Source organism: Leptonychotes weddellii, chromosome 12 (genome assembly GCF_054177405.1).
Source record: "Leptonychotes weddellii isolate Sample4059 chromosome 12, ASM5417740v2, whole genome shotgun sequence".
Classification (NCBI taxonomy): Eukaryota; Metazoa; Chordata; class Mammalia; order Carnivora; family Phocidae; genus Leptonychotes; species Leptonychotes weddellii.
In genome coordinates, this window is record NC_138380.1 from 39,367,174 (window position 1) to 39,378,130 (window position 10,957).

General features: G+C 38.0%; 1 long non-coding RNA gene across 1 annotated transcript in view; it reads right to left on the minus strand.

The window, feature by feature from the left end:
* The window catches only part of LOC102728382 (uncharacterized), a 75,887-nt gene extending 70,121 nt beyond the window's left edge, over positions 1-5,766 (minus strand). The window contains exon 1 of the long non-coding RNA XR_014139217.1: positions 5,493-5,766. This is a non-coding gene — a long non-coding RNA (uncharacterized LOC102728382). The remainder of the gene's footprint in view (positions 1-5,492) is intronic.
* Positions 5,767-10,957: the final 5,191 nt, after the last annotated feature.

A 10,957-nucleotide genomic window follows, 5' to 3' on the forward strand; every position in this document is an offset into this window, starting at 1 on the left:
AAATCGGAGGGGTAGACGAACCATGAGAGACGATGGACTCTGAGAAACAAACTGAGGGTTCTGGGGGGGGTTATCTAAAACTAATGATGTAATGTATGGGGATTAACATAACAATAAAAAAATTAAAAAAAAAAAAGAAGAGGTCATTAATAACAGCAACGATTAGCCATCTCAGTCATCACTCAATCCAGACAGGAGGCACAATGGCCCTTATATCAAACCTGACCTGTGACGTAGAAGCCTTCAAGCCTTGTAAGTGAGCCTTGGTAAGTCTCTCCACACAATAGGATTTCCTATTATAAACATCTGTTTTCTCACATGAACCATGTGAACATGTTAAAAATAAGTTTCTCCTTCCATATCAGTTTGTCAAAGGAATAATCAATCAAAAACTAAGGCTGAAGGCCCAAATCTCCTCCCTTCACTGATGTGAGTTTCCACCTTAACTTTCTCAGGGGATTTGAAAGTTCAATACTAGGGAAGGTAACTGTTAAACTCTTAAGAGCACAATAAAGCTTTTCTTTTTCAAACAGTAGATAACATCTACTAAAGATACTAAATGCACTTTTAAAGAAAAGAAAAAGTAAGGCAAAATGCTATACAATGTGCCAGTAATACTCCTTCTAACTCTAGGACTGTGTGTACTTAGGTCTCCAAACCAGCGCACTGTTGCTCTTTTCCTTAGAGATTCCTCTGGAGTCAGGTGGAACATAAATGAACATTTAGAGCAGAAGTCATAGAAAGCCCATTTGAAAATAACAATATTGTTCCTCTTTGCTCTCTTGCCATCTTCTGGACTTTATGTGAAAGAATCTTAGTCATCTAAGCTGTTTGCTAAGAAAATGAGAAGCAGATTTGTACAGAGATCAGGAAGGGCAAAGAGGATTCATCCACATACCAACTGCAAGTGATAGTGACTACCTAGAATGCTGTATTCAAAAGGATTCTGAGGTCATTTTGCCAGCTCAACAGGAAAGAATCTGGGATGATTATAATGTCTACCAAGGTCATGTGAAGGGGGAATAGCAGCACTTGCACCAGCTTATTGCCTCCCTTTTGTGTAGATGCATTCATCTCCCTGAAGAAAGCCTGGTTATTGCACATGTGACCAGGAAGATGATACCAGACTATCAGGAATAAGGGCTGCTAAAGCAAACACGGTGGCATAACTTAATGTCAGCATCCTACCCTTCTCTCATTAATTTGTTAATATGTGCTTGAGTTGTCAACCCAATTGACAAAACCCTTTCTCTTTTAATGACGGAGAGTACTATGCAATAGAAATTATTGTGGTGAAGGAAATGTTCTATATCTGCACTTTCCAATGTGGTAGCCACTAATGGTAGCCACATGTGGCTATTGAGCAGTTGAAATATAGCTAGTGAAATTGAGGAAATGAAATTTTATTTCACTTTAATTTATGAAAATTTCAACTTAAATAGCCACATTTGGCAAGTAGCTAACATATCAGACAGCCAATATGTTTATGGCTGAATGTGACTGGAATCTGCTTAAAATGTTGATGTAAATCCAAAAGGATGGGATCCAACTCTGTTTTGTTTATTGAAATATGCTGAAAGCCTACAACACTGCCTGAAACACAGCAGATGCTTAATAAATATTCATTGAATGCATAAATGACTGGATAAGACTTCAAGTCAATCCTGAGGTATGTATAGTTTTGCAGCTTTTGGCTTTTATACATCATGAAAGGGAGATACATGTACTATCACAATTAAACACTCTCTCAGACTCAAACCAGTAACCCAGCCCTCACTGACCTAAGTAGAGATAATATTTTCCATAGAGCTTCAAACAGATAAAGGGTCAGTTTAAACAATTTAAACATGTTTAAATTCTGCATTGCGAATACTCTGAAATCTCCTCAGCCCCTAACCTGAAAGTAAGAAAACAATTCATTTTAGAATTGACGCATCAGGTACTCTGAGAGAATACACTATTTGGGGCAAAACCTCTCTATCATGACAGGAAGATGGCAGGGACAATATCATATTTATTATCAAATCCACTGATGGAACTGAGTTTAAGAGCTCTTTTTGGAGATGACAAAGAAAACACTTAATGTCTTTCTTAAAGTGAAGGGAAGTATCCCTAAAAAAAACACATTTGGCATATATAACTTTCAGCACCTTGGAAAAGTCACGTGTAATATTCCACAATACCAGCATTTATTTGCCCCAAAACAGTTATAAGAAGTGGCAAAAACAGAAAAGCATCACTAAAGAAACAGATCAAAGAAAACAATGATGAATTCTGTTCCAAATGAGATGGTATTTTTTTTTTTAAAAAAAACTACTGATAATATAGTGTGAAGAACGTTCCTTTTCATTAGTAATAATAAATTATAAATATTTTTGCTTTGTGAATCCGATGCCAGTAAGAAAATATTCCAGAGGGAACTAGGGCATTTTGCCTGCCTTTGTGACACATGCTATCTCAATAACAATACAACAAACCATTATGCAGTGCTATTTGAAACATAAATAAAACCTCTTCTGAGTACTTTCTTCTACTTTTCAATACTTGTGGGGACATCTGACCTTGAACTGAGAGTCTCTTCTGAAAATGTTGTCCACATGTCTGAAGTTCTCCCCCTCACACATGTACTCTGCCATCCACTTTCAACCAAACCATCTAAATTACATTCAGATTTTTGTGGTATCATAATAACTTCAATATGGGATATATTTTCAACATTCTGGTCAGACTCCTTTCTTCCCCGCCTCACCCTCCCTCCAAGTTATTTCAGGTTTGCATATTTCATTTTCACATCTCAGTGGGATACCCATCACATAACATTTATTTGTGAGGTCTAAAGGCATAACGTGGGGGATTGTGAACTAGCATGTCAAAACCACATACTGCATGCGTACGTCTTAAAGAATGAAAAAAGATTCCTTTTTTCCCCAGATATATAAGCTGTCTCAACAGTATAAGTCCAAAGTGAATACCACAACCTAATTAAAGATGAAGAGCGTAACAAGCAGTATTAAAATGTCTTTCTTGATTCATTCTTCTCCAAGTTATGTTTTTATCAAATGTCCTGTCTCATTAATGACTTCGATGGACATAACGAGTATACACACCTTCTAATCTCACCACATTCAGAAGAAAGTTGAAAGAATTTTCCCTTCAAGGCTTTTCATTTGCACCGAAACTTGTTTTGAATGAAGAAAGAAACAGGAATGACCAAGGCAGTCCATTACACTCCTGTTACTTCCCTGTATTATCCAACTATTACACTGAAAATGGTAACAGAAGGAAGGGGAAATAGAGTAACACAGAGCTCCTTTTCCTTTCTCTCCTTCCTTACTCATCAGTAAGCTGAAGGTGGAAAGTGTTGGTAGATGTGTGCATATAAAGAAGTGAAAATAAAAGTTAATTTTGTGCAGTGATTCACAAGTTCTTTAAGAACAAAATACATATGCATGCATGAGCTACAAAATACAAATTACATAATTTTGGTGATTCTGCATATAGGGTCACTGCTCTTATATTTATATGAAAACTGGCATTGCACACTCTAAAGATTGAGGGTAAAATTCATGCTAACAACTTAAATTTTTAATTTTTCTTCATTAAGAACAACATAAAATAGTAAATAAAGCACCATGATGAGAGAGAGATGGCAGAAAGTAAAAAGCTTTGTTTTAGTATCTGTTTTAACAACACTTTAGCACTTTTCTCTACTTTTTTGAACAGGGGATCTACATTTTCATTTTGCACTGGGCCCTGTAAGTTATACAGCTGGCCCTGCCCTGATCCTTCATGCTCCAGATTATATCTACTACCTCTGTTCTGCCAAGTCAGCTCTTATTAGCTCTTATTAGCTTTCACCCTTCTCTCCAGTCATTCACCCAACAAATATTGACTGTGCTATGGTCAGGCATTGTGCCAGATGCTGAGAAAATAAAAATGAGTAAGATATAATTCCACTCTATTCCATTATCTCATTTAATTCTTATTCAATATTGCATAGGTCCTATTATTGCTTCCAGCTTAGAGCTAAAGAAGCAGAGATTTAGAACAGCTAGAAAACCTGATCAGAAGGATTTTAGCATCAAGTGGTGGAACCAGGAACTGAGGCCACCCACGTCTTTCTGACTGCTAAATCTGAGTTCATAGTTATCATTCTTGCTAATACACTCCTAATTGTATTGTTTTCTATTACTACAATGTCCCTATTCCTAGCGTCTCAAAAATCAATTTTAGCAGTAATTTTACTTTCTCAATCTAAGAAAAAGGTGTACTCTAAATTTTCTTGCAATTTATTTATTAGTATTTTGTTTAGGACATAAAATATAGTTTGATTTTTTTTTTCATCTGACAATCCTTAGAAAATTACATTCAACTGACAAAGCCTGTGATTTTCAAAATCTTGTTCATGACTTTGTTTGCTAAAATACAGTGTATTGGTTAAAAATATATGCTTTGAAAGCAGCCAGACCTGGGCCCAAATCCTGGCTCTACCACCCACTAGTTTCCAAAAGGTACTTAACTCTCAAAGCCTAAAATTTTCATATATAAAATGGGGATGAAAACAGTACCTTAACTACCTTACCTTTGGCCATTTTAAGATTAAATGAGATAATCCTTGTGAAACACTTAAAATACCACCTAGTGCCTACCTAGTAAGCACTCAAAAATGTTAGTTTTAGTACTATTATTTTTAGTCCTATGTTCTCATAGTTGTGCTTAAAAATGGATTTGAAATGACTTTTTTCTTGAAATGGTTTCTTCCAATACAGAAAATAAGTCCAGGGGTCTCTAATTTCCAAAAGTATATTATTTGTTTGTATATAAAAGCATGCAAAAAGTTCCCCAAAAATGACACCTGGTAGTCATATAAAGCTCTAAAATTCAAGGGCTCTAAGACGTTTTTACTCATATAATCTTTCACCAAAAACTCCAAATATGAACCCTCATTTTCCCGTTTGGTTCTAAACTGCCTACTCAAAGAGCCAAGAGTAAAGGAGTTTATACATTATATACAAAGAACTATATAAATGTAACAAAATATTCCTGTCATTTAACAAGGCTATCTCAGCTCTCCCTAACCCTTGAAGTAACACTTAAATTTAAGAACATTGAGCAAATTAAAATGGCTGAACTGTTTTCTCTGGTGGAAAAGGAAAGGATTAGCTAATCTGAAGGTTTACTGCCATCGCTCAGGCAGTCAAATGACTATTTCCCTGGCTTCTAAGTGATTGAAGAGCACATAAAAAATAGACTGAACACCACATAAAAATGGACTATATACCTATTTTTAAAATAGCTCTAGAAAAAAAAGGCCTTTATTTGACATTTTTATTATGGTTTAAAGAAAAGAAAAACAGGATCTCGGTTAAAAAAAAAAAAAAAAAGCCTCCATCTGATACCTTAGAAAACATGATAGCCATGTGAGATCTTCCCAAAACCACACTCTTTTCAATAATGATGGCTGTTACCACTGCAGGCTTGTGGGTCCTTACCAATTCTTGAGTGTCCTGCTGCAGTGGCAGAAATGCTGCTTCCAGAATAGCAACCTGGTCAGGACTAAGCTTCTGCCACAGCCCAATCAGCAGAATCACTAGCTGGGTGGCACTTCTCAGCTTGGTGAATGACTGGAACAGATTGTCTTGGTTTTCCTCTACTGCATCTGCTAGAGCGATTACCTGCAGAAATGACAAACTTCAGTTAGGGATAATTTCACAATTCTTGAGCCCTCAACAAATTACATTTGGCACACTCTTGTTTTTCTTTAAAACAAATTGATGAACTTTGTCTCCCACAAACACAAGCTATGTTGAGTAATAAAATAGTTATCATTCATCTGTTCACTTCCTTCTTTAAAAAAAAAAAAAAATCCCTAAGGTAATTCCAAACCCATATGGCCAGGAGATGAAAATATCCATGAAATCAGCTTAATGGGGACATTGTTCAGTGTCTGCTTCACCATCAATTGACCTTCTACAATATATGATAATATAAGTAACCTCAAATACGGTTACAATAGTCTTTATTACTAGCCACCGAGACTGATTAAAAAATATCAAAATAACCGCATTTGCCACATAATTTAAAATAATGACTTCATTACACACTCTTCAGAAAATAACTGCCTCTGATTATTATTCTTTACATGTTACATGATGCTGGGATATCCAGTATTTCTTTATTATAACCAAAAGGTAGATAATGTTCAAACATTTGACCAATTGAGTAATGTCATTTTTAACACAAATGTCAGGCACTAGCCCACAGGGACCTGAAAGAAAAAAAAAGTGCTCAGGGTGTGTTAGCTTTACAATGCCAAATCTACTTAGGATAAAATTGGCAGGAGTAGAATTGGTTTTTTTTTTTTTTTTTAACCTCTTGAATAATCCTATGGAAAAAAGAACTAAAGCAACAATTGGATGGAACATCCAAGACTGCCCATTGGTGTTTTATTTTAATGTCTTGGTGAATTTTGTGCTCATTAAAAGTAATGAACTGACAGCCCCCAGAACAGGAATAGTAAAAGCCAGGGCAATGTGAGCTCCTTTCTATCAGTCCCTGCCAGCTTGAGGAACTAGAGCTTAGATGACTTTCAGAACTCTAGTGCACATGAACCATTTGGTGATATTTCATGGCTTATTGACACTGGCCCAAAGGGCTTGTTAAAAAATCATCAAACAAGTAAGAGTTTACAGCTGTGTGGTCTCCCAAATTCCATGTAGCAACAGGGGCTGTAGGGGGACAGTCCTCAGAATATCTGGGAGATGCTGGAAAAGAGATACAGGTTCGGAAAAGACAAAGCGATTGAAGGTCCTTGCCTGACAATGCTGGGCAGACCAAGATTCTTTGCCATTTGGTTGAGGGGTTGCAGGAGATAGAAAAGACAATCACAATTCACATTCAGTTCTCCAGGGAGCCCTGGGAGTTTGGACCAAGGTCAGCATTACAAAAAAGTGCATTGTTTACTATGTACCTAATACTGTGCTACTTCCTTTCCATAGGTGTTCAGAAAAGTACATGATATCTTATAGTCCATAAGGATCTTATAATTTGTTGGACAGGAAACATACATACACAACCAATTAGTGGAAAGAAACATTACTGAAATAATGTCCTAATTGTGCAGAACAGAAAATAAGTGTAAAAGAAGTTAGCAAAGGGACAGATTACTATCGGCCAGAGTTAATATCCCTGAGGCCTCTTTTACTCAAATGAGGCTTGGAACTCATCCCTTCCCTATTCCTTCAAGAAGTCCCCTCTAAGAGACAGAGCCACTTTCCTTAAACCAAAACACCTGGAATCATCTGCTTCTTCCCCCACCCTCACCATGATTACAACTAACTCCTATTAAAGTCTGTTTATATTTTTTTCTTCCTGTGAGTGTTACCAATTAAGCCTCATGGTGAGGACCATCATATAATGACACAGATGCTTTATTGTTGATAAGCCCAAATCACACAAAGATCAAGGTCATAAACACCTCCTAAGTGCCAGGTATATGCAAGAATTTGCAGGAAGCACTCTAGGGTATTCAATGGCGACAGATCTAATCTCTACCTTCAGAGAGTTTATAATGGAGAAAGGAAAAAACTTCAGAGGCAAATGTTGACATTGTAGGGAAGACCCTATGGATGATAAAGGAGAATGACATTAATATAATTGTTAGGTTAATAATAATCCCTGTAATTAAGTGAGCACAGACTACATGCCAAACATTCTGCTGTGCCATACAGGTGTCAGTGCCTTCAATCCCCACACCTCCACCCACTTGGAATGATCTCTATTTTACAGATGAGGCCTCTAAGGCTCAGCAGATGTAAGGAATTTGTCCAGTACTGTTCACAGGGATGCAACACCCATGCTTAGAAGGGCTCCGTGCTTGGTTTAAATGCCCTGCTGTCTCTGTCTTGAAATTCTTCTTCTTTTTTTTCTTAGAGAGAGAGTGTGAGCAGGGGGAGGGGCAGAGGGAGAGAGAGGGAGAATTTAAGCAGGCTTGACACCCTATGCAGAGCCCAATGTGGGCATGATCTCATGACCCTGAGATCAAAACCTGAGCTGAAATCAAGAGTCAGACGCTTAACCAACTGAGCCACCCAGGAGTCCCTCTGTCTTGAAATTCTAAATAATTTTATTTTTGAACTTGTGTTTTATAAGTGAAGTCAATGAAGGGATGATAGACATGCATATGAGAAGAGGAGATAATGCTCATTAACTCATAGCATTAAATGTTCTTATATTTGCATTTAGAACTGGCTTGCACAATATAAGATTAATGGTTAAAATTCATGGTAACAATTTCAAATTTAAATTTCTCCTTACTTGGAATGGCATTAAATAGAAAATAAAAACACCATCAGAAGGTGTGAAAGAGAGACTACTGAAGAAAGAAAAAAGCTTTGTATTTTAGTAGTTATTTTAACAGCACTTTCTTCCGGCCTTTTAACAAGGGCCCTGCATTTTCATTTTGCACTGGGAACTGCAAATTAAGCACTCAGCCTGACCATCACCTAGGAAGTGAGAGAGCAGGATTCAAACTTAGAGTCTCTCACTTCAAAGCCTGCATGCAACCTGAAGCACCTTCTAGGTTCAGAGAAAGGACTTACTGATTCTGGAGCACTTTAGGAAAGAAAAGGTAGAGGAAGAAGCAGTGGTGTGCTGGAACCAACTTGTCCAGCTCCTACAGGCTCCAGAGAAAGGATGGGTCGTTTGATTTTCAGTTTTGTATACCAGCTGTTAAACTCGGCCATTACTAAAAATTAAGCTACATAAACTTAAAATTAAATAAGTTACAACAAAACAAAGGTAATAAATACTCAAAACTCGTTACTTCCTTATTTGTTTACTATTCTCTAGGCCCTTGAGGTTATTTATGCTTATTGTATCTGTATGCTGGAAACACTGCAATGGTGGGTTATTGCCCATTTCTTCCCAACTTCGCATTCAGTGACCTCACATTGGTAGACTGAAATCAGCCACGGCAGAAGTATTTACAACATGAACATCAACAAATCCTCCCAACACCTCTCCTTCCCAGAGAACGAGTTGTTAAATATTTACCAGCGTGCCACTGCAAGAGGTACCTGAAATTCATCCTCAAGAATAGATGTTGAGTGAGGGCGCTTTAAAAGTGCAGGAAACAACTTGAACAAATGCATTAAAGCAGAAAAGTAGAGGCTGCTTGTTCAGGAAGGAGCAAATATTCCAGTTTGAGAACAGCATTTGATGGGATAAAAAAAAAAGGTAATCTGGGCATCTATTGTAGAGGAAGCAGAATGTCAAGGTGAAGGGCATGCACGTAACACTATAGTACTGTGAGAGTGTGGGTGTTCCCTGATGGAGGCTGCACTCAAAGCAGCTATCGATCATAGTAAACATTTGGGCATTTGCTGGGACTTAAAGTAAGGCTGTTACGCACGTTCCTCACTATCAAGGGAAAATTCTTACTAAGTGTAACAGCATGTCAGTTCATAGACCCACCCAACTTGCTAAACACAGCTGTGGTGGAAGAATGACTTCTCAGTGAGACAGCAGCCCAAGCCACAGGATCTTTCCTGAGCAAGGCCCAAAATACATCAATCTGGGAGAAGCATCGTTTTTCTAAGATTCGGTCTTGCTGGTTATATTTCTGTGCCATTGTGGAAAGTCTGCTATCCCCAAACGGTCACAGAAATTGGAAAGAAATGGGATAAACAATTCCTTATGTAAATTACCCCCAAGGAAAATCTTCCTGACCTAATGGCCAGCATGAAATACTAAACAGATCTCCATGTTCTCAATTTGGTTTTACATATAACGGCCAAGTTTACTTTGTTCTCCATAAGAGCCAAATGAATTTAGCAGAATTAACATAGTAAAAAGGGCTGGAAAACGTAGACCCATCAAGATTTAGATCTGTCCCACCAAGGCCTAGAGGATCTCGCTGCTCACCTGGAACTGCAAAACGAGGCCAACCAGCTGCTAGGGCTTAAATCTGAAGGAGAGTGATTTTTCAGTGCTCATCACTGGCTGTGCAAGATGTGTGTTCCCTGGTGTTCAACAGAACTCAGAAAGGGAGGGGTTTAGGAAACAATACATGCTAACGATTTCAAACACAAATGTGTTGATGGCCTTTGTTTTGCTTTTTCGAATTGAAGGTTTTCAAATAAAATGGAGACCCCAAAGGACATCTATGTCCAACTGCCATATCAGTTGATGCCAAAGTAATGAGGCAGAGGCCCAGGGAGCAGCTTGCAGGAAAATGCTCAACTCATAAAGTGAGTGTGAAATTAATCCCAAATACTTGCAGCTGCCAAGATCGGCTCTAAAATTGGTTACAGGAAAGCAGGAGCAGCAAAGCAGAGCAGACATGAATCATACTGTGTGAACACAGACATGTCCAATTCCTTCACCTAAACTCACCATCAAAGCTGCCTCCAAATCTCATGTGTGGCACACAGAACCCTATTACATTGCTGTTTAGCTGTCATTTACTGAGCCCTGACTGTGGGCCAGGCACTGTGCTAGTGCTGTTATATCCAGATTATCACTTGGTCCTCATGACTACCCTCTGAGATAGGAACTGTTGATCCCTGCAGCCCCCATTTCCAGATGAGGAAACAGAAGCTTAGTGCTCAGATGAGCTTAGTGCCCGTGGTCAGGAACTACAGCAGAGAAGCACCAGGATTCCACTCCTGTCTCCTGATTCCCCACTGAGTGCTTTTTCTTCTGCAATGGTACACAAATATATACAGTAGGTTCCTTAAAATAATCCAGTAGGTTTTTATCTTGATAATCAAATGAAGATACTAAGGAAAAACACTACTAATACATTACATCCATAACAGGCATATGTGCTGTAGTTAAATTTCCCCATTGTTGGGGCTTTTATCATGAGGTCAACTCAGGTTGAAACTTCCAGGCTTATTTCTGCCCAAAGTTATGGTATAAGGAAATTAGTTCATCATTTGTAAAGGATGGGAAG